Source organism: Crocodylus siamensis, chromosome 4 (genome assembly GCF_052110815.1).
Source record: "Crocodylus siamensis isolate JL-2025a chromosome 4, ASM5211081v1, whole genome shotgun sequence".
Taxonomy (NCBI): Eukaryota; Metazoa; Chordata; order Crocodylia; family Crocodylidae; genus Crocodylus; species Crocodylus siamensis.
The window spans coordinates 130,281,789-130,308,601 of NC_143398.1; positions in this window are offsets into that span (position 1 = coordinate 130,281,789).

Sequence of the window (26,813 nt, forward strand, 5' to 3'; positions counted from 1 at the left end):
TTCATAGACATTAGGGCTGGAAGGGACCTCAGAAGATCAACGAGTCCAGCCCCCCCGCCCCAAGGGCAGGAAGTCAGCTGGGGTCATAGCATCCCAGCAAGATAAGCATCCAATTTGCTCTTGAAGGTGTTCAATGTAGATGCTTGAACCACCTCCAATGGCAGACTGTTCCAGACCTTGGGGGCTCGGACAGTAAAGAAATTCTTCTTTATGTCCAGCCTGAAATGCTCTCGCAGTATTTTATGACCATTCGACCTCGTCATCCCTTGGGGTGCTCTGGAGAACAAACGTTCCCCCAGATCCTGGTGGTCACCCCGATAAACTTATAGGTGGCCACCAGATCACACCTGAGCCTGCGCTTTTCCAGGCTGAAGAGTCCCATGGCTCTTAGCCTGTTGTCACAAGGTCTGTTTTCCTGACCTCTGATCATGTGCGTGGCTCTTCTCTGCACTCTCTCAAGCTTCTCCCCATCCTTTTTGAATTGTGGAGCCCAAAACTGGACGCAGTACTCCAGCTGCAGCCTCACCAAGGCCAAGTACCAGGGGAGAATGACATTCTGGAATTTGCTTGAGAAGCATCTATGGATGCAAGCCAGTGTTTTGGTCACTTTAGTAGCTGCAGCATCGCATTGCAGGCTCATGTTCACCTTGTGGTCAGTGATGACCCCCAAGTCTCTTTCTTCCATAGTGCCAGCCAGTGTAGCACTGCTGAGCCTATAAGGATGCTGCAGGTTTTTCTTCTCAAGGTGGAGAACCTTGCATTTTTCAGTGTTAAACACCATCAGGTTCTCATCCACCCATTTGCTGAGCCTGTCCACATCAGCCTGGATCACCCGCCTGTCTTCTGGTGTGTATGCTTTGCCCCAAAGTTTGGTGTCATCAGTGAACTTGGCCAGTCCGCTCCTGACTCGAACGTCCACATCATTAATGAAGATGTTGAACAATATGGGTCCAAGGACAGAGCCTTGGAGGATCCCACTGGTCACAGGACACCATGATGAGTGACTGCCATCAATTACAACCGTCTGGGTCTGATCACAGAACCAATTTCTCAGCCAGTGGATCATGGTGGACCCAAGGCCACAATTGGCCAGTTTTGCCAAGAGGTGATCATGGGATACCAGATCGAAGGCTTTTTTGAAGTCAAGATATATGACATCAATCTCCTCTCCCTTGTCCAGGTGACAGGTCACCTGGTCGTAGAAGGAAATGAGATTGGTCAAGCAAGACCTACACACAACAAACCCATGCTGGCTATCCCTTAGGTTGTTGACGTCGGCCAGTGCATTAAGGATGGCCTCTTTAAAAAACTTTTCTAAGATCTTCCCCAGGATAGAAGTCAGGCTGATAGGCCTATAGTTAGCCAGATCCACTTTCCTCCCTTTCTTGAAGACAGGCACCACATTGGCCTTCTTCCAGTCTTCCGGGCACTACACCAGAGCACCAGGAGTTTTCAAAGATCTGTGCCAGGGGCTGGGCTATGATGCTCGCCAGCTCCTTGAGTACCCTGGGGTGTAGACTGTCAGGGCCGTCTGACTTGAAGGTACCCAGCTTCTCAAGCTGTTCCTTCACAAGATCAGCCTTTATGGAGGGCAAGGGATCTCCCCCACCTGGACCTCCCTGTCCTGTAGTGGGCATGGGACTGATGAAAGACTGACGCAAAGTACCCATTTAATAGGTTGGCTTTTTCCTGGGTGTCTACTCTAATGCCTTTCAACTAACTTGGGAAAGAGTAGCAATGAGGATGGGGACCCCAGTGCCAGTTCTCATAGAATCATAGAAGTAGGGTCGGAAGGGACCTTGTAGATCTTCAAGCCCGACCCCCCACCTGGGAGGGAGAAAAAGACTGGACTTAAATGAGTCCAGCCAGGTAGGCATCAAGCCTCTTCTTAAAGATCCCCAGGGTAGGAGCCAGCACCACTTCCCTAGGAAGTTGGTTCCAGCTCCTAGCCACCCTAACTGTGAAGTAGTTCTTGCGGATGTCTAATCTAAACCTACTCTCTAATAACTTGTGTCCATTGTTCCTTGTCATGCTAGGGGGTGCTAGGGGAAACAGCATCTCCCCTAAACCCTTCTGGTCCTCCCTAGTGAGTTTATAGACAATCACCATGTCCCCCCTCAGCCTTCTCTTGTGAAGGCTGAACAGGTTTAGGTCCCGCAGTCTCTCAATGTAGGGTCTGCCCTGTTGTCCCTGGATCATGCGTGTGGCCCTCCGCTGGACCCTTTCAATGTTGTCCACATCCCTCCTGAAATGGGGCGCACAGAACTGGACACAGTACTCCAACTGTGGCCTGACCAGTGTCGCATAGAGGGGGAGGATCACCTCCCGGGCTCTACTTGAGATGCACCTGTGGATGCACGACAAGGTGTGGTTAGCCCTGCCAACCGAGACCTCGCATTGTCGGCCCATGTTCATCTTGGAGTCAATAATGACTCCAAGATCCCTTTCTGCCTCTGTGTTCTCAAGAAGGGAGTTTCCAATTCTATAAGTGTGCTGCTGGTTTCTACTGCCTAAGTGCAGCACCCTGCACTTGTCAGTATTGAAACGCATCTTGTTTATGTCAGCCCACTCCTGTAACCTATCCAGGTCTTGTTGCAGTCTTTTCCTGCCTACTAGTGTGCTCACCTCACCCCAAATTTTGGTATCATCAGCGAATTTAAACAGGTTGCATTTCACCCCGTCGGCCAAATCGCTGATGAAGAAATGGAACAGCGCAGGCCCCAGGACCGAGCCCTGGGGGACTCCGCTGCCCACTTCCCCCCAGGTTGAATATGACCCGTCCACCACCACCCTCTGAGTATGACCCTTGAGCCAATCTGCAATCCATCTGACTGTATAGGCATCAATGCCACAGTCGCCTAGTTTTTTAATGAGGATGGGGTGGGAGACGGTGTCAAAGGCCTTGCTGAAGTCTAGAAAGACTACGTCCACAGCAACACCTGCATCCATTGCCTTTGTGACCTGATCATAAAAGGCAATCAGGTTGGTCTGACATGACCTGCCCCTAATGAAGCTGTGCTGGTTGCCCTTGAGCATCATCCCTGAAGCCGGCCCATCACAGATGTGCTCCATGAGGATCTTCTCAAAGAGTTTCCCAAGGATAGAGGTAAGACTGACAGGCCTATAGTTGCCCGGGTCCTCCCTCTTCCCTTTTTTGAAGATGGGGACCACGTTAGCTATCTTCCAATCATCCGGCACCTGGCCCGAGCACCACAAACGCTCGTAAAGCCGTGCCAAGGGCCCTGCAATAACCCCAGCTAGCTCCCTTAACACCCTGGGGTGGAGAGCATCTGGCCTCGCTGACTTGAACACGTCCAGCCCCTCCAGAAGCTCTCTAACCCGGTCCTCCCCAACCTGAGGTCTGGAGGCGTTCCCCTCGAGTCCATCTGGCATCCCCGCAGGAAAGTCCCGGTCCCTCCACAAGAAAACGGACATGAAGAATTGGTTAAAGAGTTCCACTTTCTCCGCTGGCGCAACCACCAGATTGCCCAGCGTACCTTCTCAAAGGGCTTGCACAGCTTGCATTGGCATGTATACCTCCACATCTCCACTGCTATTTGTAGCTGAGCTAGTCTGATGAAAGCCAACATGGTCAAGCATATATGTGCTACCCCATTGGTTGATATGTAGACATACCCTGTGCCTTTGAGATTATAAACACTGCAGTGGTAATATGAAGTAAGTTCAGTTTATAAGAGCTGTCTTCTATACAGCATTTCAAAATATACATCTGTGGACTAAGAGAATGACTGTTTATATGGAATGGCTAAAGACAACTCCTCTGAAATCCTGAAATAGCCCACAAATGCATTTCAGGTGTTTAGGATGCCAGTCACAGAAGGAAGGCAGGAAGTAAATGAGGATGTTTTAAGTCAGTCACTTCCATGGGCTCTGAGAAACAATCAAAATGAGACTGTTTTAAGCAACATTTTAAGATAACAGCAAAGTTATGGGGACGAGGGTACTGTATTCTTGTGTGAAAAAAACTTTCTATCTACCTTCTTTTCTTTTCTTTTTTTTTTTTACAGAACAGAATGCACCAGGATGTGAAAAGAAGAGTCACTAAGGCTTACTGGATATTTAAGAGACAGTTTGAGCTTTCTACTCTGAGCATCAGTGTAACTGTACTCTATCCCTTTCAATGAAACGATTTCTACTCAAGCTGTTAAATCCTTCTCTGATCTGACAACCAGGAAGGGGGTTCAGAATTCCTTTGTCTCCAACAGTCTAACTTAATTCCACTGATGTCTCACAGTTTATCAACTACCACTTCTGATCTGATCAACTGGATGAGTGATCAGAGTCAGAGTTATCTAATTTATATGAGGAGCAGGAACAAAGCACAAGTATAGATGCATGCGAGTCCTTATTGCACCTAGGCAAAAGATGCCAGCATAAAGAAGTGCTCCACAGTCTTTGAGACACAGGTCATGCTGGTTCAAGATTTTAGTTTAACTCTGCATTCATGGTTGTTTTTCAACATTTTTATTCTAACATTGTTACAAGAACTGACAGAGGCTGCTGATGTACAAGTGTATTGACTAGGAGTTGTAACCATGGTTATTAGACAAGTTTTCAGATCTTCGCACTCAAAGGGAAAACTTGAAGTTAAAAAAAAAAACCATTCACATTGCTGAAGCTACCGGTTCACTTTCAAACATCTCTCACATCTCGCTTCCTCAAAACTCTCTCCCCCTCTCTCATCCCAACATAGATGTCTATTATCAGGTTCTTCAGTTGCTGGTATGTGAATCCACACAGAAATTGTTCTACTGACTTGTTATGATTTCTCAAGAGAAGCTCATTCCCAAACAGGCAAACACACTTAGAGCCATACAGAAGAGACTTGTGGCTGTTAAAGATATATAAGATAGCAAATGTTTAATTTTTAAAGGGAGAGGAGGACTTCAAAAGACTGAGCCAATAGGTTGATGGCATTGGCTAATCTGAGCTGGTAACCACCAGCTCCCTGGCATCTAATGGTATTTGTAGACAACACTTTAAAGCGGGTTTAAAGCAGGTTAAATGGCTTTTGCACTGCTTTAATGGCACTGTTGTTTGCACGTTTGGAAGCATATTGCGCATTAATTTCAGCTGCTGTAGCATATTCGGTGGCGTAATACTCAAATGATTTTGGGACACAGCAAATGACACTGGGGTGCTGCAAAGTAAAACACCTCCGAGGTGTTTTAATTTCCTACCCTACAGCTGTGGAGAGAAGCACCAGGCTCTGTGCAGTTCAGGGGCTGTGCAGGCAGCCTGAAAGCAACCTGAGAAGGCAGGCTTCGCAGAAGGGAAATAAAAAGAGAAAAGAAAAGAGGCAAGCTTGATCCTCCCCACCTTGAAGCCTGCCTGCCTGCCTGAGCTGCGCGGGGGCCCAGTGCTTCCCTCTGCAGCTGCAGTGCCCCCCAGGACTGCCCAAGCCAGGTGCCTGTGGGCAGGTGCCACCTGGGGGGGCCCGCCATTGCTGTAGAGGGAAGCACCAGTCCCCCTCGGCCCCCACCCCTCAACATGCAGCCCCATGGACAGTCTGGCTCCTCTCCCTACTGGCCACTTCTTGGCCTCACTGCTGTGCTGCCCTGCCTCCGGGAACAATGAAGGAAGTTAAAGTCAGAAGGTGGAGAGGTGGAGGGGGCGGTGGGCAGAGGCACAGGGTCCCTGGCTGCCATAGCAGCTGAAGCAATCAGGGAAACAGTGACCAGACAGGAGCCTGTAGGCCATAGGGTTGCTAACCCTCCTGGATTGGCTGGGAGTCTACCAGAATCGGCACTGATCTCCCGGTGACTATTGAAAGTAATCCAGGAGACTGATACTGTGAATAGGTTGAACAGTACTTTATGTCATGTTGGGGGAAAAAAATCTCCCAGAATAGCTTCAATCAGAGTTGGCAACCCTAGTAGGCCACATTAAACCCTTATGAGCTGCATGCAGCTTGCAGGCCACCAGTTGGACACTCTGCTGTAAAAGATTGCTTTGTATAAAGAGGGAGGTCACATTTTTCATCCACTAAAGCTTCTCCGTGCTTCTCTCCACCTAGTTGCATACTGGGGAAGGGAATGCATATGCCAGTAACTTTCCTGGGTTATTTCTTAGGCTTCATTAGCCTACCACACTGAAGAACTCTCTCTAACTTCAATACAGTCATCATTTCACCTTCTGCCTCTGACTTTCAAGCAATGCATTTGCTTTGCCAATAGAACTGACCATTTCAGCCAGCAGTAGTGCCTCATGCCTTCTCTCTCCCTGTATTTCAATGCTGTGCACACTTGCCCTTGCATGCGTCTGTGCTGTGCCTTTGGAAAAGCAAAATGAAACTTGGAATAAATAGGCTTCTGCTTCATGTTTTCCCCTCCTCCTCCTCTCTTTTTTCCTTCCAAGGTTCTAAGAGTTGCCTGCACTAATCACCATAGAGATCTGCTAGTTTATACAACCTTATTTTAAGATTCATGCTTTTGGAGGTCATTTGACTCATTTATACATCCACAGGGATGGCCTGATTTGCTCAGCTCAGCTTCACAGCTTTCACTTACAGCAGGGCTGCGTAATCGGCTTTGATGAGCTCATGAAAAGAGACAAAGCACAAATGTACAACATTCCAGATATATATATATGAGAGAGAGAGAGAGAGAGAGAGAGAGAGAGAGAAGTTTCTGCTGGAATGAATCAGAAAGAGCTGACTGCTGCCTGCAGTTCCTGCCCTGGCATTATTATGATTTAATGTCCTAAAGAATATATATATATTTGTTTCTGTTCAAGGCCACTGCCACCTTATGGCCACAGGAAGCTGTTTCAATAGCTATAATAGGTGCAGCAGCACATGCAATTGAAGGGGCTGACAGTGTTTGTACTAGCCACTGCCAGTCCATTTTCCACAGGTGTTTTGAGTTTTTAAGGCAAATGCTTCTTAGGCTGAATTCAGAATATACCCACCTTGAGGTCAAAGAATTTTGGGAGGATGGAGATCATGCGGATAAATGGGTTTTCAAACAACCACTGAAGCTTACTGTGGTGGAGTGGTATGTGTGCATGTGTGAGAAGAGAATTTCAGAGAATGGCTAACTGGGTCTGATTAAACTAAGCAATGCCGAGAAAGTTCTGAGCCCCAAGAGCTTCTACACATTTGCAATCTGAAGGCAAATGAAATGGAAGAAGAGGATGTTTACTTGTTTTGAGAAACCTGGACAAATCACATTTCAGCCTAGCAGAACCAAACCAAGGCTGGACAGGAACTGATTTTCATTTCACTTTGAAGAGAGGAGTTAGCCATGTTAGACTGAAGTCAAGCAGACTGGGCAGGAGACAACTGGTTCAGAGTGACATAAGTTTATGCATTTCACTTCAGAGTTCATGATGTGTCTGTATGGAGGCAGAGAGGTGGTGGGTCTGAGGAAGGGGAGGCTACATAATAATTCTTTTGACAGGCTGCTATCTTTGGTATCTATTTGGCTCCCATCACTAGAAGAGCAAAGCACTTCACAATTTTTAATACATTTCTGACAATTGCTCTGTGAAGTAGGTATCCCCATTTAAAAGACTGAGGTAACAAGGCCCTAGAGCCTTGCAGTGCCGAAAGATCTTTAATATCTGGACCTAAATGATGTAGGAGACATCTACGTATGTCTCTGACTGCGCAGTTGGTACTGTGCAGTTATTTGGTACCTGCTAAAGTTAGTACTTGTTAAAGCTGGTACTACAGAGTCCTGGTGGCATATGGGTCATTTTTGACCCTACTGCTCAGTAGTGGCAGCATCATGGTTAGTCCCTGTTGACACTATGCTGCCATAGCAATAAGCTAAGTCACCACAGCTTGTTGCTATGGCGATGTAGCACCTCATGTAGACATGCCCACCATCTAGACTGCATCTGTGCCATACTCCCAGGTGCTGTGGTGAATCATACTCCATTCCCCTGCTTTCACTCTCTGCCAAATCCTAGAGATACCATGTAGCCCATGTTAGGGTTGTGTTGAGTCATGCCAGTAAATGTGCCTGTGAAAGAGCCTGAAAGCACCACTGGGCCCATACTCAAGACTGCCCTAAAGCAGGTATCAGCAGCCTTTTGCTGCAGCTTACAACCCAGCTATCACCCTGGGGCTAGAAGTCTTCAGGCAGCTGACAGCCAGATTCCCAGCCCTTCTTCAGCAAGGGTAAACTCAGATGCTGTAGAGCAGCAGATGCCACAGCAGAAGGGAGCACAGCAGAGCAGAGGAATGACATGATGCAGCTCCCCAAGACAAATCCTCTGTGCTGGATTGGACCTCCAGGGGCCAGATTTGGGCCACAGGCCATAGAATGCCAACCACGGCCTTAAAGCAACTATGTAGCCACATTTTTTGAGAACTGGCTTGCATAGTTCATGGGATCATTCCCATGATCCCATGGCCATTAAACAGCTGAATTTTTTTTTTCAATAGTGCTGTTCCCACTCAACTCTAATCTTGGATATGTTCATGCAAACTCATAGAATCATAGAAAATTAGGGCTGGAAGGGACCTCAGGAGGTCATCTAATTCAACCCCTTGCTCAAAGCAGGACCATCCCCAACTAGATTATCCCAGCCTTATCTAGCTGGGTCTTAAAAACCTCCAAGGCTGGAGATTCCACAACCTCTCTGGGTAACCTGGTCCAGTGCTTTACTGCCTTCCTTGTGAAAAAGTTTTTCCTGATATCTAACCTAAATGTCCCTTCCTGAAACTTGAGACCATTGCCCCTCATCTGTCCCTACTGACAACAGTCTAGCTGCATCCTCTTTGGAACCACCCTGCAGGTGGTTGAGGGCTGCTATTAAATCCCCTCTCCAATTTGTCCACATATTTTCTGTAGTGGGGGGCCCAAAGCCGGACACAGTACTCCAGGGCTAGAGATAGAAATTACACAAACTAGTATAAATGATCAGAAACTGGTTCAAATCTGTAACAAGAGAAGTTCATTACATATAAACCACTTTCAAAATGGCCAAAACCTGATTGCCTTTTATGATCAGGTCACAAAGGCAATGGATGTAGGTGTTGCCATGGACGTAATCTTTCTAGACTTCAGCAAGGCCTTCAACACTGTCTCCCACCCCATCATTAAAAAACTAAGTGATTGTGGCATTGATGCCTACACAGTCAGATGGATTGCAGATTGGCTCAAGGGTCATACTCCGAGGGTGGTGGTGGATGGGTCATATTCAACCTGGGGGGAAGTGGGCAGCGGAGACCCCCAGGGCTTGGTCCTTGGGCCTGCGCTGTTCCATTTCTTCATCAGCGATTTGGCCGACGGGGTGAAATGCAACCTGTTTAAATTCGCTGATGATACCAAAATTTGGGGTGAGGTGAGCATGCTAATAGGGAGGGAAAGATTGTAGCAAGATCTGGATAGGTTACAGGAGTGGGCTAACATAAACAGGATGCGTTTCAATACTGACAAGTGCAGGGTGCTGCACTTGGGGAGCAGTAACCAGCAGCACACTTATAGAATGGGAAACTCCCTTCTTGAGAGCGCGGAGGCAGAAAGGGATCTTGGAGTCATTATTGACTCCAAGATGAACATGGGCTGACAATGCGAGGTCACGGTTGGCAGGGCTAACTGGACCTTGTTGTGCATCCACAGGTGCATCTCAAGTAGAGCCTGGGAGGTGATCCTCCCCCTCTATGTGACGCTGGTCAGGCCACAGCTGGAGTACTGCATCCAGTTCTGTGCACCCCATTTCAGAAGCAATGTGGACAACATTGAAAGGGTCCAGAGGAGGGCCACCCGCATGATCTGGGGACAACAGGGCAGACCCTATATTGAAAGACTGCAGGACCAGAGAAGGCTGAGGGGGGACCTGATGACTGTCTATAAACTCACTAGGGGGGACCAGAAGAGTTTGGGGGAGACACTGTTTCCCCTAGCTCCCCCTGGCATGACAAGGAACAATGGACACAAATTATTGGAGAGTAGATTTAGATTAGACATCCGCAAGAACTACTTCACAGTTAGGGCGGCTAGGAGCTGGAATCAACTTCCAAGGGAAGTGGTGCTGGCTCCTACCCAGGGGATCTTTAAGAAGAGGCTTGATGCCTACCTGGCTGGACTCATTTGAGCCCAGTTTTTCTCCTGCCCAGGCAGGGGGTCAGACTTGAAGATCTACAAGGTCCCTTCCGACCCTACTTCTATGATCCTATGATTTAGGTTAAATCAGTTTATTGGACTTCTGTCCCAGATCTCCTCCATATTCAAGTTACCTCACAGTCCCCCAGAATCCCAGGATGCTTTGCACCTCTCCCACATGCCCTCCCCCCACAGGGTGGGCAAGCTAGCCTTAGTCTAAGCTGTCAGCTTCAGCTGAGCAGGGAGGCGTGCTCTATCACCCCCTGGTTTCTGGCCTGGACTACTTCAGGCATGCTGCATTTCTGGAATCAAAAGTGAATGTGTGTTCACTTGCTTATTGATCCAATCTACACAGCTTGGACTAACTTGTGAAGATTGAATCAATTCAGCCTCAGGCTTTTTGACTGTTTGCACTTAGCCTATATGTGGCCTCACCCGTGCAGAATAGAGGGGAAAAAAATCCCTCAATCTACTGGCAATGCTCAAAATAATTCAGCCCAGTATGCCGTTAGCCTTCTTTGCAACAAGGGCACAGTTGGCTCATATTCATCTTATTGTCCATTGTAGCCCCCAGGTCCTTTCCTTCTGAGCTGCTGCTTAGCCAGTCAGTCCCCAGACTGTACCAGTGCATGAGGTTGTTCTGCCCTAAATTCAGGACTTTGCACTTGTCCTTATTGACCTCAGGAAATTTTGTTCGTTCCAAACCTTCAATATGTCTAGGTCACTCTGCATCCTAGCCCTATCCTTCAGTGTATCTACTACATCTCCCCATTTTGGTGTCATCTGCAAACTTGTTTAGGGTGCAATATATCTCATCTTCCAGATCATCAATGAAGCTATTGAACAAAACCTGCCCCAGGACCAACTCCTGCCCTGAAAAATGGCAGCAAGGTTGATTTAACTAAAGCTTGTTTGATGAGCTTAAGTTAAAGTGCCCTGCCACCATTTTTCAGTGCAGGGATGCTGATACACATGATGCTTTGGTTGCTTTTATTAGAATGGCTCTTGGAGCCACTTTAATTAAAAATCAACCTCCTCCCACCTCCCAGAGCATGTGTGTAAATGCCATGTTGCCTCCATCACTCAGTAAGAGACCCACTCTTTCTTTGATCTTCCTCTTGTTGCTGACATATTTGTAGAACACCTTCTTGTTACTCTTCAACATCCCTTGCTAGCTGCAACAATTGTGCTTTGGCCTTCCTGATTTCATCCCTGCATGCCCAAGCAATACTTATATACTCCTTCCTAGTTGTTTGTCCAAGTTTCCACTTCTTGTAAGTATCCTTTTTATGTTTTAGCTCACTGAAAAATTCCTAGTTAAGCCAGGTGGTCTTCTGCCACACTTGCTAATCTTCCTGTGCATTTGGAATGGTTCATTCCTTAGCCTTCACTACGATTTCTTTAACATTTTTTTAAAACCAGCTCTCCTGGACTCCTTTCCCCTGCAGATGGGACACCCAAGGTATCCTGCCCATCAGTTCCCTAAGTGAATTGAAGTCTGCTTTTCTGAAGTCCAGGGTCCTTACTCTGCTGCATTCCTTCCATCCTTTCCTTAGAATCCTGAACTCAATCATTTCATAGTCACTACTGCCCAATTTGCCATCTCTTTCTAAATTCCCCACTAATTCTTCCCAGTTTGTGAGTAGCAGGTCAAGAGGAGCATGGCCCCTAGTTGGTTTCTCCAACTCTTGCACTAGGAAATTGGTCCCAAACACTCCAAAAACTTCCTGGATTGTCTGTGCACTGCTGTATTGCCCTCCCAGCAGATGTCAGGGTAATCAAAGTCTTGCATGAGAACCAGGGCTTGTGATCTGGAAAAATTCCAATAGTTGTCTGAAGAAAGCTTTCTGGTGTCACTGGGCATAATCCCAGGTAACTCAGAGGGATGGAAGACCACGAACATCAAGGAAGTCCTTCTGCTCTGGGCTCAGACGAGCCAGGACCCCGCCTTGCCCAACCTTTGTAACCCTTTCTATGGCGCCTGCAATCTCCTGTCCTTCTGGAAAACAGGCGAGCTAAAACTGTTATCTGTGGAATGCAAGGGCACCGCTCGGAGAGATAAGGGACGAGGGAAAGGGGAGGAAGAGGGGGGCCAGCGGGTGGAAAATCACTGATAGTAAACTGACCAAGGTATAAAAAATTCCACTGTTGCAGGGTTAAGCGCGCAGGATTTGAGACCATACAGTCTCCCTGTGCCTTTTACTTGAGCTCAAATAAACTCTGTCTGCTTCTCCCCACAGTGTGTTTATTTGGCGCGACGCACACTGGGCAACGAACACAATTGTTGCCTCCCTCGGGCACCTTGTGCCGGCAACAGCTTCATCCACCTAATCCTTCTGGTCTGGTAGCAGACACCTATCATGACATCACCCTTGTTGCTCTATACTCTGACCCTAACCCAGAGACTTTCAACAGGCCTACCTCCAGTTTCATACTGGAGCAATCATACAGCTCTTTTACATAAAGCGCAACTCCTCCTCCTTTCTCCCCTGTCTGAATTGTCAGGGGCAGGCAATTATTTCAGGCAGAGGGCCACTTACTGAGTTTTGGCTAGCCATCAAGGGCCACATGGCAGGCAGCCAGGGCCAGATAAATATTAAATTTTCTCAAAATTTTAGGGGCCCTGTGGGCCAGATAGAATGGCCTGGCAGGCTGCATCTGGCCCATGGGCTGCATTTTGCCCACCCCTGGTTTATACCCATTCATGACAGTACTCCAGTCATGCAAGCTATCCCACCAAGTCTCTATTAGTCCAATAACATCACAGTTCCATGACTGTGAAAGGACTTCCAATTCTTCCTGCTTGTTTTCCAGTCTCCATGCATTTGTGTACAGACACCTGAGGTAATTAGCTGATTGCCCTTTCTCAAGAAGAATGAGAAGGATTCCTCTGTTGCCCACTCCTGCTTGTGCTTCCTTGAGGTCACCTGCTTCCTGACTTTGGTCTCCACCCCCCAGCCAATCCCTACTCACTAGGTTAGCAAGCCAATCTTGAAAGATGTTCTTCCCTCTCTTTGTTAGGTGTATCCCATCTCTTCCTAGCAATCCTTCATCTTGGAACAGCATCCCATGATTGAAGAAGCCAGAGCCCTGCTGGTGACCCCAACTGCCCAGCCATATATTGATCTGCAGGATGCATTTGCTCCTGCTCAGGCCCTTCTCCTTGATTCTTCCAGTCAAGGGTAGCACCACCTGAGCCCCGTCCTGAATCTTAAACTTCTCATTTCCGCTCATTTTAGTACTTGTGTAGTACCAAAGGGTATTGGACCAGAACCTGAATGCTCAGAAATCTGCTTTGCATTGCTTTAGGAGGCCATAAGACATTGTAGGGGTTATTAAAGCCTGCTCTGTATCTCCACCTTCCACAAGTAAAAACTGTCCTGTACTAAAATGGGGAAGGACACAACAAGACACAATCTTACAATCTAGGATGATGAAACAGCTCCTTGGAAGCTATTATATATACTGTTGGTTTTGTTTTCATCCAAACCAGGAAGAGAGGGAGCTGCAAAAACAGTTTCTCCCTCTCACAGGACTACTCAGCACATTTCCAGTATGCAAAGGCCCAGATTTTCAGAAGACCTCAAGACATTGGGCATAGGGATCTTTTGAAAATGTGGACCTGAAGTTCAGGATTCCATGAAGCAGAGGTCTAAAAGATTCATCATAAGAAGCTGGAAGCTGTGGGCTTGATTTTCCACAGCACAGGTACATCAGTGCAATAGGATACAACACAGCAATGAATCAGAGATACCAAGAATGTATCATAACTGGTACAAACCACAATTAGCCCTGCCTATATGCCTTGTACCAGTGTATTCAAACTAACTAGGCATATTTTTTATGAACATATTCACACTAAGCTCAATCCAGCATGCATGCCCCTATTTAAGTGTAATGATGCCTTACAAGAGGGGTAGACAATTTTTTTGGGCCGGAGTACCGAAAACTCCCATACTGCCTACCTAGGAATGTGCTGGAGTGCTGGCATGCCAGAAAAACAAAACGAGGGCAGGGGCTACATGGCAGGATGTCCTGCTTGTGCCCCTTGCCCCCCACCCAAAGCTCTTGCCCCCAAGCCCTGTTGCCCTGTGCTGCCCACCCAAAGCCCCTGCCCCCCCAACCCTGCTCATGACCCTTGCCTCCCACCCAAAGCCCTGACCCCCCCAACCCTGCTGCCCCTTGCCTCCCAGCCTGGGCTCTATGGCTGTCAGCAGCTACCCAGAACCTGGGCAGCGGCAAACAACTGCTGCCTCTCCACCCCGGTCCCAGCCCTAGCTGCCTCTGAGCCCCAGACCCAGCCCCAGGCTCCGAGGAAGCAGCACATACGGGTGATGCTCCTTCTGTGCTGCCTTCACCTCTTCTGCAAAGCAGCATTGGAACCCTGTGCAGCAGGGCACAGTGGATGGCATAGAAAGCTGCCTGTTCTGAGCTCCCCACTGCCCTGCCACACTTCCACGGTGTGCACAGGAACAGCATGGGCAGCAGCAAAAGGTTGTGCCCCTTGCTGCTGCCCCCCCCCCCCCCCCCCGCAAGGGAAGTGTGGCAGGGCAGCGAGGAGCAGGCAGCTTTCTGAGGGCAGCACAGCAGGGAGCATCGCCAGTATGTGCTGCCTCCCTGGAGCCCAGGGCTGGGTCTGGGAGGCAGCTGGGCCCAGGACTGAGCAGAGAGGGAGCAGATGTTTGCAGCTGGCCCAGGTTCTGGGTAGCTGCTGACAGCCACAGAGTCTGGGCTGCTTGCAGCAGGGCTTCCAGGGGAGCAGCCCGGGATCCATGGCTATCAGCAGCTACCCAGAGCCAGGGTTGGCTGCAGCCAGGAAGCTACAAGCAGCTGCTGCCTCCCTGGCTCCAGCTGTACCCTGGGCTCTGGGAAGGCAGCAGGTGCCAGCACTGCACCCGTTGAGGCTAGGGCCAGAGCTGGGAGGCAGCAGGTGTTTATAGCCTCCTGGCTGCAGCCAGCCCTGGCTCTGGGTAGCTACTGATAACCACAGAGCCCGGGCTCCTCCTATCAGGGCTTGCAGCATCCCAGCTGCCTGCTGGGAGCAGCCGTGAGCTCCCGGCTGGCAGCAGCTATCCAGAGCTAGGGCCGGCTGCATTTGGGAGGCTACAAACAGCTGCTGCCTCCCTGGCCCCAGTGTGTGCAGAGGAAAATGGCTTCGCATGTCATGCTTGGCACATGTGCCAGGGGTTGCTAACCCCTGCCTTACAACAATAGAACCCATTTCCTTTCTCATATGGTAATCCTTGATACCCATTTAGCCACATTTTAGAGGGGCTGTACAATTAATTTTATCAATACACCAGTTGAAGCCATCCTACTTCTGGATATAGACAAACTCAAGGTATATAGTCACAGAAGTTAACTTGCTGACTGATTGTGTTTGCCAGGTTCCCAGAGGAACAAGGTAATTCTGCTCCCTGGTGGCAGTAGCATGTGGGCAGCAACCAGAGTCAGGCTGATAGTAACACTGGTGGCTGGGCCAACAAACAGCACAGCAACATTATTTTTGCACCTTCTCAAGTTGGATCCCAGGGCTGGTACCCTAGTGGGTCCTTGCTGACTACATTTCTGTAAAGTTCCCACCTAAGTTTGTTCAGTTGCCTTGTAGAACTCATCAGAAAATTCTCTACCCCTTGAAGGCTAGGGACAGACATAACACATAAACTAATTTAAGTGATCAGAAACTGGTTTAAACTAGTAACAGAATAGACATTCAGTGCACATAAACCAGTTTGAAAGTGGGTGAAACCGGTTTGATATAAACCTGGTTGAATGTAGTATCAGGCTTAACTGATTTGGGTCAAACCAGTTTATGCAGTGTCTGTCCCAGACCCCTTCCTGGTTTAACTTAAACCAGATTCCCCCAGCATCCCAGATGCTTTGCAGCCCTAGGCAGGGCTCTCAGCTCCACAGCAGAGCTGGTCCCGCCCCCCTGCTCCCTGGCTGGAGCTTGGCAGAGACTTGTAGGTACAGCAAGGTCTACCTGGATTCCCCCTGCCCCTGACCACACACACACACACACACACACACACACACACACTCACACACACTTACTGCTTAAGTAGGGACCCCTCCCTCCTGTCTCCCACAGTATGGGTGGTAGCCAGCATGTGGTATGCTAGCTAATGCTGAGAGGTGTCTGTGTAAGGCAGACAGGACAAAGGCAGACAAGACAGTGTCAGCTTATTTTTTTGGAGCTAAACAGGTAGCTGGTAATGTCCCTCCATTCCTTCCTTCGAAAAAGTTGTTTAAGAAGAGCTTGAACTAATGAGAGAAGCTTTTGTTTTGCTTATGGGCTGATAAATGCCATGTAACTCTCTGCTGTGTAAGTAAATGCTGTGCAACTCCCTGCTGGCTCCCTTGCTGGTCAGAGGAGCAGTGGGGGAAGGGACGGGGGGGAACCTGTCCCTAATTAGAGCATCCTGACAGGGCCTGGCCACACACCCCTCAGTTCAGTGCTGTGGAAGGGAAGGGAGAGCTGCCCTAGTGCCCCATGGCTTCTAGTCTGATCCACTGCAGGCATGTGCCTGAATTTCCTCAGTACAGAGGAGATGTTTGTACAGTTACAAACTGGTTCAGCCTAGGCAGGTTAAACCAACCTGCAAAGATTGAATCAATTCAGGCTCAAGCTTTTTGAATGTCTGTCCCTAGCCAAAAAGACTCAGGTCTCTCCCAAAATCTATGAGTGGTCTCACAAGCTGTGCACTACAAAATCCTGTACTACTTGACAGGTGTTTGACAATATAGCTCTATTATACATGGCACCACTACATCTAGTAACTTTACCCCCCAAAATGTGAAAAGATTACTATTGACACAGATGGATCTTTTAAAACAGAATGACCAACTTGCTATCATTCTGTCAAAGTAATTGATTACTGCAGAAAATTGCCAAAAAGGAACCTTTATTTCCACAACAGGAAGTAAGTTCCTGTTAACAGTTTTTAGTTATAAGGGAAATTTGAGAGAACTAATTTTTTACGGTAATTTACAATTTCCATCTGAGGAATTGGAACCATGTCTGATGGAGAGAAACATTAAGTGCAAAAGATTTTCCATGTTGTTGGAGGTACTGGGAAACTACTGGGTCCATTCTAATCTCTTTCTGTTTGTATACCAGTTAATGCAATTGAATTCACTGTGTTTACTTCCTTATCCCAGTGTTAAATTGGAATCAAGAGCACTTGACTGGACCGAAGATTATATTATGCAATGAGAAATTGTAAATACAAATGAATGCTGTTTCACCATATTGCTCCTGTTGTGGTTATTGTATTATAGGCTTTCATAATATAAACTATTATTTTGGTCAAGTCGTACTTTGTGTGCTTGAATGTGAAGCCTGTAAAAGCATTTAGCAAGGTTATTAAGGAATTCTAATATTGCTGTAATGAGAAAAGAAAATTCCCCCTCATGGTTGTTCTCTGAACACAGATGTTGTAATAGATTTACACTTTTAAGTTCTAATCTCAAGTCTATCAGTCTGTAAGTACTTCTACTGCCTCCATTACTTTAGTATATGAGGGCCTTAGAATTACAAAAGGCATGTATCCTAATATATATCATCTTCATGAAGCAGGGAAGTATAATCACCCCCATTTTATAGATGGGGGCCACATTCACAGGACTTAGGCAGGATTTAGAGCAAGATATTCAAAAGCTATGCCTAACCCCATTTGTGCTTACAGTTCACAGGCACTTGTTTTTAGCAGTGAAGCTCTCTAGATGGCAGAAGTTGTGCTTCTGCACATGCCCAAATTATGTGGCAGTCTTGTCAGAGAAAAGGATCTTGGCACCTTTCTCTCATGCCACACCCTAGTCAGGATCCTCAGATGAAGTATGCCTTAGGCTATGTTTTCTGAGTCACCCAATCCAATAGGTATGTTCAGAGCACCCTTGATACACTCAGGGTGTACACAAAACACAGGGCAGGTACTGCTTTCATTCAAAAATGTGGTCTGTGGATGTAGTGGAGCAGCATCACTGTCCCCTTTCCCTTTTATACAATAGACATGGGGCTGGAGCATATACCTAGGCTATGGGAGACAGGTTCAATGGCTTCTTCAGCCAGAGAGGTTCAAATCTGCATCTCCCAGGGTTCATGAAAGTGCCCTAGCCATTGGGTTTGAGATTTAAAGTCACTCACTCTCCCTCTCAAACTCTCCAGGCCACCTAACTATAACTACTGATAGTGGATCAACTTCAGCAGGAAAGATTGAGATCACCACCACACTAGAACAGCTGATAGACAAGTAGTTAGAGCTCCCCCTCCCCCAAGCAATGAAGTGCATTACTACCAGTTTTTAAAGGATGGCTTGGCTCCTTGTTTTTTTTTCAAAGGAAGGGCCTAGGCACCTAACTCCAGGGGGGGCTTCCAGGCTGTGAATCTCATCTGCTGGTAGGTGCCAAAGCTCCAAAGGGGCAAGATTCAAGAAACTCTGTCCTCAGCATTTCCTACTGGCTACCTAAGGCAGCTACCGTCTCACCCTGCTAGCTGCCAGTCTCATTCTGACACCTGGTATTGGAACACATAAGTGCCTTGGGGGAATCTGCCTTTAAACAATTTGTCCAATTCCCACACCAAGGAATCCTAAGATTCTGCCTCTAGAAACTGAGAGTTACAGGATCTGATTGATGTGCTTACAAAACTGAGGAGCTTCTTAGGTCGTGACAGTGGGAAAACTGGAGAATTTATATCAAGGCACAACTTCTGGTTTCCTTTGACTGAGAAAAAGTAATCACCACCACTAAGAAAAAAGTCCAATCTCCAGAAATGCAAGAATGAAACAGCTAGATGAAGAAAATCCTATGCTAGCTGCCTACAGGAAGTGTTCTATCTTGAGTAGATGACCAACTTGAAACAGAAGGCACAATCTATTTGCACCATATAGACTAACTGTTTATATGTCTGTGTGCACGTGTAATATATATTTATATTACACACACATATTATACAGTTATTATACAGTTATAGTTACATATATTACACACGCACCATAAACACACTCACATCATATATATAGCTATATAAATATAACTATATAGTGTTGTGTGTGTGTATATATATATACAGAGAGAGAGAGAATTAATCTACACCACAGTAAAGCACACACGTAGCTATATACACATAAACACACTATATAGAGGGAGAGAGAGTGGGAGAGTTTTGTGTGTATGTGTGTATATACATACACACACACACACACACATATACACATATAGATACATAACTATATACTGTATCTCTTTATATATGTGTATGTGTATATATGTGGGTGTGTGCAAATATACACACACCCATACTCTCCCCATATATAAATGTACATACATATACACATGCATCAGATAGATATAACACCCCCCTGAAATTCAGGTGAAGCAATAAACTCTGGAGCTGTTGATTGCGTTGACCCAGAAGTGTGAGCTGGACACCCAGAAGTGCCAATGGCACCTCTCCTAGCACCCCCACTTCCCAGCTGGCGCTTGTGAGGGGGGGGGCACCAGCGCTTCCACCAGCCCCTCCTGCCCATTGCCTAAGTGGGGAGCACTGCCTGTCAGTCTTAGGGGGTGCATGTGCACCCCTGTTCACCCCCTACTTGTCGCCATTGTGGCAGAGTTAATTTATTGTGCCCTAGTTCTGGCACACATATAGAGGGTGATGCTTTTTACAGATTTCACACAGTTTTCACAGACATTAGGGCTGGAAGGGCCCTTGGAAGATCATCGAGTCCATCCCCCTGCCCCAGGGGTAGGAAGTCAGCTGGGGTCATAGGATCCCAGCAAGATAAACATCCATTTTTTCCCTGAAGGCGTTCAGAGTAGGTGCTTGAACCACCTCCGATGGCAGGCTATTCCAGACCTTGGGGGCTCAGACAGTAAAGAATTTCTTCCTTATGTCCAGCCTGAAACGGTCTTGCAGTAGTTTATAACCATTCGACCCTGTCATCCCTTGGGGCGCTCTGGTGAACAATCATTCCCCCAGATCCTGGTGAACACCCGTGATAAACTTATAGGTGGCCATAAGATCACCCCTGAGCCTGCGCTTTTCCAGGCTGAAGAGTCCCATGGCTCTTAGCCTGTCATCACAAGGTCTGTTTTCCTGACCTCTGATCATGTGTGTGGCTCTTCTCTGGACTCTCTCAAGCTTCTCCCCATCCTTTCTGAATTGCTGCAGAGCTAATCAGTCTACTCCTCAGTAAAGCACATGTGCAGATGCAACCATCACGTATGTGTAGCTGGATATATGTAGCACAGTCTTATAATGTGTAACAAGCTTTCGCAGATCTATTTCTGCAAGCACCTCACACTCCAGAGGATAAAAAAAGGACTAAAGAGTTGAAGATGAAAACATTGCACAACATCTTGCAAACACAGGGTCTCTATTTCAGAAACCTGGTAGCCAGACACTGATAGGACATGTTACTTGAGAAAAGGAATGGCACAGGATGCAAAGTACCTACGAGCCAGAAGGAAGGAACTATGACTTGCAAGAACTTGCTACAATAGGTCCATTGTAGGACTGCAGCTGTCCATTTTCCCCAGATTGAAAGGACAAGTTACCACAGGGTACATACTGGCAAAGCATGAACTTTTAATCCCTCAGGTGTTCTGTAATGAACAGGGAATCAAAGAGGCAGTAGTTCCATCTTAAATTAATGAAACAAGTTGAATTCCTAATTGTGTGGAGGGCAGGGATCTGGGTGCTAAATGACCTCAAACTGCCAGAATCAAAACCTGCTTTTTTAGCTGAAGAAACTATTCCTTACTATTAATTACTTCCACTGTGATAGTGTCCAGTTTTGGAACAGGTCCCTATTGTTTTAGGTGTTGTATATATACATCTAAAAGTTGATTTGCCCTCCTTAAAGGGGTTGCTTATGTTTTTATGACCTGTATATAATTTGATTTTATAGACTTTTCTATCCTATGATCATCACTAATGAAAATGCCTATAAACTTTTGACATCTTTTGCTGCCCGTCCTTAAAACATATTACCTCATTTTACCCAAGTTGGCATTTCTTTGCTTTATATTGAAGCTTGAGTATAGCTCTTTTAGAAGAATCTTTGAAGAGAGATGTAACTAAAAGCAAAATATGTAATGATGCATATTATCTTCCATTATCTAGCCAGATGATGCTAAATATGCATCATAGGAAAGCAAGGCTAGAAGAGCTCTCATGAGGTCTAGTCCAGCCTCCCACTCAAACTAAGATCATCCCTGACTAAAGCACCCAAGTCAAGTGTCTGTCTAACACTGATCATTGTTAGGAGTAGGATTTGAACCCACATCTCCAGGGAATATGATGACCTGAACACAGAACCTTAGACTACTCAGCCCTCCTGACAGCAGCACTGAAAATGGAAAGTACTATATAAATTCTCAGTGCTATTTGCTCTTATGTACATCTTCACTAATGCGACTGTTTGGTGCATAATACTAGTGGTTGTTTTAAAATTATTGGAAGAAAGATTCTTTTAGCTATTTTAGCACTGATGCTTTATTTCAGTTTCTATATATTGTATTTTCTTGCATATAACATGCCCCAAATAAGACACACACCTTGTTTTTGAAAGGAAGAATGAAGAAAAATAGATCTTTCCTTGCTTCTGCAGCAGGAGGCGCTGCTGGGGGTGAAATGGGTGAGGAGGAGCAGGGCTGACTGGGGAAAAAGGGGAAGGAAGCAGGAAAGAGAGAAAGTGACTACAGCCAGAAGCAAGGGAGCCTGTAGCAGGGCACTAAGGTGCCTGCTACTTGTAGAGCTGGAATAAGCACTCAGGTGCCAGTTGCTAGGGCAACCGGAGGGAGCCAGTGACCCACACCTGCAAGAGGTCAGCTGACCGGAAGGGGCAGGGCCTGGCTCCCATTCAAACCCCAGGACTGAATCCAGGCAGGTAGTTCTCTGCTGGTAGTCAGAGGGGAAGGAGTGTTGCCAGACTGAACTAAGAGGAGAAGCTGGACTGTAGGTAAGGCCTGAGATTGGGGAAAGATAGAGCAATCCTGGTGTGGCAGAAAGAATGATGTTGTAGCTGATTGGCAGAGATTTATGTTATAGCCTAGGGGCTTGAGTTTTCTGTTTGCTGTTTATAACTGGTGGTTTGGGTGAGGCTATTAGGGGTTGGAGGAGGCCTCATAGGGGACACACAGTAGTGTGGGGACCCTGGTGCCAGAGTGGGTATAGCATTTGGGGTACACTGACCCCAGCCCCAGAGAAGGGGCATGAATAGTTAGAGGCCAAGTAAGACCAAGGCTGCCTGAGCCCAGCAGGGTTCAAGACCCCAAGGAGGAGAGTTGGGGCCAGGCATGGCTGTAGCTACCTGAGCCCCAAGCCCTGGTGCAGAGGGGGCAGCAAAAAGCCCTGGTGTAGAGGGGGTGCACTCAGACCCAGGGTCATCCCCTGGTTTGGGGCTTGCGGCACTCCAGCAGTGGGGTTGGCACCTGGGCCCTCTGGACCAGCCTCCAGATTAGAGCAGGAAAAGGGGCCAGGGCCCCAAGACAGTGGAAAAGGCTAGAGCCTCAAAGTCAAACCCTGTTTAGTGGGTTTAGACAGGGAAGCCTAGCTAGAGAAAAATCAGGGGTCAGTCCCACATAGGGGAACTGCCCCAACATATCCAATACAAAAGGCAACCTCCCGTTCACAAGAATATCATCCTAAGTTCCATCAAGATGTGGCAAGCAGGTATAGGGCAGGACATAAGAACCCCAAAGAAGGATCCAAGGGTGCCCATGCAAGGTGCGGAGTACTAGGAAGATGGTGCTAGGAGGGGCGACCTGTTACAAGAGCCTTACCTGCAGCATTGCTGTATTACTTTCACTTTTCCCAGAGGCAAAGACTGCTATTACTCTATTCCCTCATGCCCCAACTTCCAGCAGCTGATTTTCTAAGGAAAGAGTACAGGTTGTATACATGAAAATATGGCATTAATGCTAAGGAGAAGAAATTGCTCTTGGTGATGTAGCACAGCAATCCAAAGAAACCCATTTGTGCTGGGGATGCATCCTAGACTACTAACACTTTTCCCTTTTATACATGCCTATATTTACATTATAAAAGCAATAAAGTATATATCCATGACGCCTTTTAGATTGCTTCTAAACCCCACATCAAAAACCCCCATTTAGTAGCAACCCTGTGGTATAAAAGTAACACAGTACGTACACTAAAGTTGCTGTGATGAGTTGTCAAGATGTGCATTCTTAATTCCTTTTTAATGTTATGGACCAGAAATAGCATACTACAGCAGCTCCAAAGTGTGTTCCAGTGTGTCGTGTCAGATGTTACTGCAGCACTTTTTGACGGTGAGTCATCATGCAAGACAAAGTAGCGAGGCAAATATTGATGTACCACCACAAAGCTTGTTTCAAAATTCCATGACAAGGAAGGGAGATGCAGTGTGTGGGAGCAAAGTAGAAAGTAGAGTTGTGAAACAGCTGGGCTTTTGCTAATAAAACTGAAAAGAAGTTACAGGCATACCAAAGCATTGACCAACACCAACAAAAGAAAGGACACCTGGAGCAAAGATTCCTTCTCACCCCCTTATGTCATTCCTTGTTTGGTCTCATATGCTATTTGCTCTATCACAGGGGAGTGAGCCAAAGGCAGCCTGGCATTTGGAATTTAATATGGAATTTCTTTAACAACTTAAGGCATTACTTTAAAAGCTAAAATATATATATATATATATTTTAGCTTCACATAAAACTGCTTGTTGATTGTTGATAAGGAAGGGCTTCTGGTTAAGGAAACTGACCGGAGTCCCAGGGTTAAATCCAAGCTTTGCCACTGCCTTGTCTTGTGACTTCTCTGGCTCCATTTTCCAGCTGTAAAATGTATTAAATAATAACAGTAGCCCCTTCCACAGCCCCTGCCTTTTCTTGCTTATTTACTTTATAAATTTATAGCAGAAACAAAGTCCCTCATATGTCTATAGAATGCTCAGCACTGGGGGGCCAGCCAGGGTATTTATGTGCTGAAATGCAATAGCAGTATATGTTGGCTTGGCTGCTTAAGGGAGCCATAGTCTACAACAACTTGTTGGATAACTTAGAGTTAAAGCTGACAGGTTGCAAAGGGAATTAGCTCTTTGTGGTGAAAACTGCTGTGACCTCAACACTGAGCTCATTTGCAAGTCAGTCTATGGATCTGGCACTCTGGGAGGAATCAGGAGAATTTTCTTCCATAGAAGATATACTGTTTATAACTCCTGGCTCCAGCTGATATTCAGGCACATGGGTTCTCAGTCTAGGGGTATGCCCAGAATATACCTCTCCTTGTGGTAACTAAGCTAATTAAATTATGCTGTTTGTGAAAAGAGAACACCACTATCTCAGTTTCATTTGTGTATACATGCAATTGCTGTGGTGATATGTTGAGAGTCATCATAAGAAGTCCAAAACTTGGATTTGGGGACAGCAAGAGGCTCCCAGAGAAATTGAGTGTGTGTGGGGGGGAAATCTCAGAACAAGTTAAGTCATTAGGACTATGCTTAAGTATCCCAAGTGCTCTTGGTTCTGTGGGGTCCTGTAGAAAGTATTTTTGTGAAGAAAGAACGGGGGCTAAGGACCTTGCTGCAAGAGAAATTGTAGAATACTCTGGTGAAAAATGACTGACTGAGGACTTTGGTGTAAAAACTGCTTCAGAGGGCTTTGCTGTGGAGAAAGGATCGTAACAGACATGATAAAACTCTAGTCAGCTGTACTTACACTTCAACAAACTTATCCGGTGGCACTTTAAAATGGGATTCAGAAAGAAGTTATATTAGTACTAGAGACAGATAGCATCATACTTAGCTTACTGCTACTTTCTGATTCAAACCATGCGTGAATTTTGGTGGATGGGTAAGGTAGCGTGAACAAGGAACCATTACCTATGGGATATACTCACTAGCTGTTGGGGGTTGTAGGTTATTTTCTTATATACACACTAGCAAATTGCCCACCAAGAATGATGGATGAATTTTGAATAGGGGAGGGGGGGAAAAAAAAAAGGCCACTGGCCTCGCTCCCACTCTACCCTCTGTCCCCTCCATCCCCTCCGTCATGGCGGTGCTCCGCCACACCACCAATGCCACCTCCTGTCCATAATGTTCTTGGAGCACTCTGATTGCCAATCAGAGCGCTCAAAAACCACTCTTGGAGCACTCAATAACCAATTGGAGTGCTCCAAGAGCATTACAGACAGACAAAGACATTTATTATTGCTCTTTCTCCAAATTTTATTACCATGTTCCCTATACAAATTCCTTTTGTATACAGGCCATCTACTTGTAAATGGGGGAGTTCTGCTTTTGAAGGCATCCAAAGAAAGTGATATGTTTCTGAGTAGGGACTCATACCAATTTAATTTGCCTTTTCATGCAAGGAGCTAGCCAAAATGTTGGGTCTTGTAGGTCATACGATTCAGGAGAAGAAACCAGTAATGGAGCCAAATATCTGTAGGTTAATCTGCTTATGTACAAGAATATACTAGTTCTGCTCTCTTCAGCACCACAAGAAAAATCAATCAAGCAAAGATAGTTTCCAAGCTCACAGTGCTGAACCACTTTCAAATGGTAACCTGGCTCAAAAGCATGCCTTCTCAGTCTCACAGGGTCATACACTAGGGGTGTTTTGGCTCTGTTGAAAATTCCTTCTCTTTGTGCAATGCCCCCTGTTCTAGCTGAACTACTGCCAATCCATTTGCCCTCATTGGATACTTATTATTTGTAAAGCAAAGTCCCTCTACCCACAGGAATTCCTGAGGAGCCTTGCATTTGCCTCTGTGCAAACCCATCCCCTACAGCTAAGAAGCAAGGCAAATTGGTCTCCTACATACTTCATGCTGGGGAGCTAGAATGGTTCCATTATCCAAGCTAACTAGCTTAAAGCTAGCTTGGCTATCTTTGCACCGTGCTGCAATGCGTAGTGTAGACATACCCTTAAATGAAACTGGTAGATTTACCTACTTTCATCCGGCTTAAACCAACTTATTTTGCATTGTTTGTAACCACCTCTGTTCAAGACTGGGCTACACATATGTAGAGTAAACATGTTTCAGAAGAAGTGTACCAAAACACCTCATCTGATTTCTCCTCTAAGAGGAAGCTGAGGTCTTGACATCTACCTCTGCTCAGAGAGGGCAGATTTATGTATCAATACTCTACATTCAGAAGATCTGTAATAGATTCCAAGAATGCCTTTGTTTTCTGTGTCAAGTAGTGGATGGAATCACTCAAACCCATCAGACCTGAGCACAGATGACCTAAAACAAGCTCTAAATTAGCTTGGTGGTGAATTGGTGCTGAAAATGGGATTTATCAGCATAGATAAAAGCTGTAACAGATCAGAAACTTAGATAAAGTGGGCATTTATACACATACTTTTTCCCATGACATGCTGAAGATTTGTCGCTTCAGAGCAGACTTGATTAATCGAGTCTGCTCCACATGCAAGCTGACACACACTGCGCTGTATCACATACAGTTGCACATCAGTGCATACAAAACACCTTTGTGTTTTAGTTCAAACTGCCACCCCCATTTTCTCAGCACTGACGCGCATTTTGCCGTTTATACAAATGCATGCACTACAGCACCAGGAGCTTTTAAAAGTGTCAGGTCCCATGGCATGAGCATGTATACAAATGCCTGTACTTTTTAAGTGATGCTTAATGTGCATTGGTCTATTTTAATGCACATTACCTAAATATCATGATTTTTTTAGTGACACTTTAATGCACATTAAAATAGACTAATGCTC